This window comes from Haemaphysalis longicornis, unplaced genomic scaffold (assembly GCF_048455015.1).
Source record: "Haemaphysalis longicornis isolate Haplotype H1 unplaced genomic scaffold, Haemaphysalis longicornis Haplotype H1 scaffold_5, whole genome shotgun sequence".
Classification (NCBI taxonomy): Eukaryota; Metazoa; Arthropoda; class Arachnida; order Ixodida; family Ixodidae; genus Haemaphysalis; species Haemaphysalis longicornis.
In genome coordinates this window covers 116,728,285-116,732,463 of record NW_027526385.1, presented here as the reverse complement: position 1 = coordinate 116,732,463, position 4,179 = coordinate 116,728,285, and the positions used below count along the sequence as shown (strand labels likewise).

The window sequence follows — 4,179 nt, the reverse complement described above, 5'->3', positions numbered from 1 at the left end:
ACTCAGAATGATGCGTTCAGAATTAAGCTCTCGTCTGTACTGAGAGCGAATTCCCTTTGTCGAGCAAATCTTTGTCAAGTGTCGAATGCGATGGCTCGCCGATATTGTTGTCATGTCCCTTGACACTACTACAAGTGCGGAAAAAAATCGAACGTTTATGCTCTCTTGTTTTTAAGTACAGCACAAATATTATTTTTAATACTTCAGTTTGAAGGACATTTCCATAGTTTTATTCAGACACTTTCATTTAATTATTGAGGTTCCATCAAGGGGATAGAAAAAAGCCTGAAATTCTACGTCCGTCACAGATTTTTCTTCTGAAATGTTTAAACCGCAAATAAAAGATATCTGAATTTCTTTTAGATATTTTACACCCTACAGGGCTAGAAGCAGAGAAACTTGATTCCGTCTAGCGCAGAAGAATGACGTTAGAAATTCATGAATAACAGGTATATTTTCCTAGTCTGCATAATTAACCCGGAAAGTCCCACTCAATGGGGAGAACATAATGAGCTCATGTATTTATACCGGTGCACATACATACACGGTCAGTACACTAGCCACTGAATTATAGTACCAAATAGAGCCCATTCGCTTTAGGTATCACGTTTTCTGTAACCATATTAGGTTGGTTGTGCTGGTGATAAAACATTTATTTCTAGTTACGGGAAGTTCGCGCTCGAGTGCGGGAGAAGCCCTCTGTCCAGGTCTCCGGCGGCGGTTGCTGTCCTGCGTGCCCGGTCCAGCAACTGTCGCTGGTCCTCAAGGTCCGGGCTTCACAGCACCGCCTCCCGCGGCTCGGGGAAGGGGGTGTGGATAATGGGGGCTTCTGGTTTGTTCTGGCAATCCCCGGTGGCGTGGTAGACTGTTGGATGTTCGTTGCACTGTGAGCATATTGGTGGATATATGGTGGGGTGTATGATATGTAGGATGATATGTAGGAAACTAAAGAGTCGGTATATGTTTTGTCGGCAGTTGCTACCAGGCTACAACCTCTTCTCGGTTGAACTTCGGGTACTGGGGTGGGTAGGCACATCTGGCAAGGCGGTGGTGTTGCAGAAGTGCACGATACTGCGGCTGGACCGGTTAAGCATGCTAGTACAAAGCAGTAATTATGTCATTAGTGCAGGACCCAAATAAACACTGTTTGTATGTTTCTTTCGTGGACATTTTAAGCGACATGACCCAGTGGTAAGGAAGGTATTACCATTGCATGACTTAAAAAACAGCGCAAGATGAACCAGGACAAAAGCAAAAAATATGGCGGTACAGCGGCAACCTGTACACAGGTAGATGAGTTAATATTACAGTAGTCATTGACCGGCAGCATCCGGTAGATTATTTTCGAAAGCCGAAAACAAAAGAGGTGGCCCAGAAATGAAAGAACTTGCCATTTGGTTTTCGCAAAAATTCGGATACAGTTCGGCTCACACATCGTACGGTTGAAACTACTTTCTTTTTCGTTATTAGCAGTCTTCAACACGCATGTACAACACAAAAATAACCACACGCTGCATGTGGTGCAACACACACCGACATAAACCTACCAGCCGTGACTCCGGCTAGTCCTTGTCATTTAAACTACATTTCGCGTTACCACGCGTTAAACGAGCTTACAGGAAGCAAAAGAGACAAAAAAATGGGACGTCGTGGAGGTGCTGGGTATCGATCCCAGTACCTCTCGCATGCTAAGCGAGCGCTCTACCATCTGGGCTACACCGCCGACGGGGACCGCATGCATAGAGAAGGCAACAAGAAAAAACCGAGGCAACCTGCCAAGGCCAGTGCGCATCATTGCACAACCATTGTGAGGGGCGCAACCGGATTCGATCTCGGTCAAAGGCAAGAACAAGACAACGAGAGCGATTGGGTAAAACCACGTTGTTCTGGCGCCTGTCCCCATCGGGGGTGTAGCTCAGATGGTAGAGCGCTCGCTTAGCATGCGAGAGGTACTGGGATCGATACCCAGCACCTCCACGACTTTTTTGAAATTCTTTTTCTTGTAAGGAAGTAGTTCACCGGTGCCGCATGTAGTGTATTTGAATGTCAGTTTGATTTGCTACCCCTTCAGTGAACGTCGATAAAAACAGTTTCACTTTTTGGACCATCTTTTTTGCTGTCTCGGTGAGATCATCCTAGACAATGTTCTAACCAGGACAACTTGCGCCGGCTTCTGATCGTACAATCAACAGACATAGCAGCCCGTACGGGCGTTTGTTCATTGCAGGCTAACCGTCAGGGAGGATGGGGAATGACGCAAGCAAATCTATCCCTTCTTATTCATCTGAAGCTTAGGTTGCTTTAGGACGTTTTATTGAGGTGGTCATGTTATCTGCACGCGGCGGTCATTCCGCAGGTTCCTCATTGCAAATTCTCTTTTCTGAAAAAGACGCCCACCGAACAGTATCCACCATGGGTTAGTGCGTGCAACTACACTAATCGTGGAATCTGGACATCGACTACGCTCCCTTCTGCTCCGTCTACGCGCAGTGTGCCCTGTTTGTGAAAATTTTCTAGGCCAAGACAAAAGTGCGTGGGCGAAGAAAATTCAACGTGCAAGGTCACCTCTTGAGCGAGCATGGAAGGCGAGCATGGAAGGCAGGAGAAAACGCCTTTCCTTTTAGTGTCATAAAATGATTTGGCCACAGTAAAACGCTTAGCTCTTGTTTTGAATTCTTTGTGGCCCAGACACCTGTGGCGCGACCTAAAAAATCTTGACAGGCTACGTTCCGCCTGCTTTAAGAGTGAGTGAGTGAGTGAGTGAGTGAGTGAGTGAGTGAGTGAGTGAGTGAGTGAGTGAGTGAGTGAGTGAGTGAGTGAGTGAGTGAGTGAGTGAGTGAGTGAGTGAGTGAGTGAGTGTGAGTGTGAGTGTGAGTGTGAGTGAGTGAGTGAGTGAGTGAGTGAGTGAGTGAGTGAGTGAGTGAGTGAGTGAGTGAGTGAGTGAGTGAGTGAGTGAGTGAGTGAGTGAGTGAGTGAGTGAGTGAGTGAGTGAGTGAGTGAGAGCAAACGGGCGCACCTAGCCTTGCGAGGCGTGCCAGTAATGGCCCCACCCACGTGGCACGTTTTAAAACTACTCGCTGCGAATCACCGAAAGTAATAGAGGTTTGCCCTTCAAAAAGTACAAGACAAGGCGTAAAATGTCTCACCAAGCAACCCAGCGTCTTTTGACGAGTAGTATGTCGTCAAAAAAGAAATGTGAGGCGGCTCTTCGACGTTCTTCAAATAAAGCTGAGCACTCCATCGCATGCATGGGCGGTCCATGAAAAAATGGCTGACGTCACCACGCACGCCGCACGTTGGACACAAGGCAGGTTTTCAAGTCATGTTTGTGATAACTCCGGGCATCAAAAGTTGCATTGATGTTTTGTAGTTGGTTAGAACGACCGCGCATCGCATACCGAGCGGTTTAATTTTGTTTAACGCTGCCTCAATCACAACTCTCTCTGCCTTTGTGCATGACGCGACGTGGTCGAGACGACGAGCCCAGGAAACATTGAAGGTGGGTATCACAAAAACCGACCCGCTTGTTTTCAGTCCTCTGCCTACAGAACTGTCCGCAAATGCATGAACAATGTGACCTGTGTCCATACGCCCTGTTCAAGTACTCAAGTACTAGCGACCTGGCCTCAGTTGCGGGGGCAAATCGCTTCGAGCGGATACGGGGAATGGTCAATGCGCACTCCAAACCCTCAAAAGACCAAGGCGGTTCCGACCTCAGCCGTTTCTTTCGCCAGTGCCGGCAAAGAAATCTCAAAGTACTGAGACCCGCGAGCATGTGCGAGAATGACTGGAACTCATCGATGAAGTACCCGTTATCTATGCTTGGACTCCACTCGTCGCTCATTCAGAGCCGGGTGCTTTACCAGCTACCTTTGCTTTCTGCTCCCGCATATCAATATGAACGCTTGGAAGCTCATCACAGAAAGGGGCTTAAGATATTGCTCGGAGTTCACCATGTGGCATTTAATGCCAAAGCCCTCAACGAGTCGCACTTTCCGCGTGTCCTCTTGATGGGATCACAGAGGCTGCTATTACAACTGGCCGTTTGGGAGAGTCTTATGTGGGAAAGCATTGCTCAGACGCTTGCCGCAAGGCCTACTACAATGCGCTACATATCGCCTGTGCCACCGTTCTGCCTTCACCAAAAACTTTCCCTTCTGGATTTGACTGGTGTAATTA

General features: G+C 47.7%; 1 non-coding gene across 1 annotated transcript; it reads left to right on the top strand.

The window, feature by feature from the left end:
• Positions 1–1,904: 1,904 nt before the first annotated feature.
• On the top strand, positions 1,905–1,977 carry Trnaa-agc (transfer RNA alanine (anticodon AGC)). The gene has a single exon. It is a non-coding gene; the product is annotated as a tRNA-Ala (tRNA).
• The last annotated feature ends 2,202 nt before the right edge of the window (positions 1,978–4,179 follow it).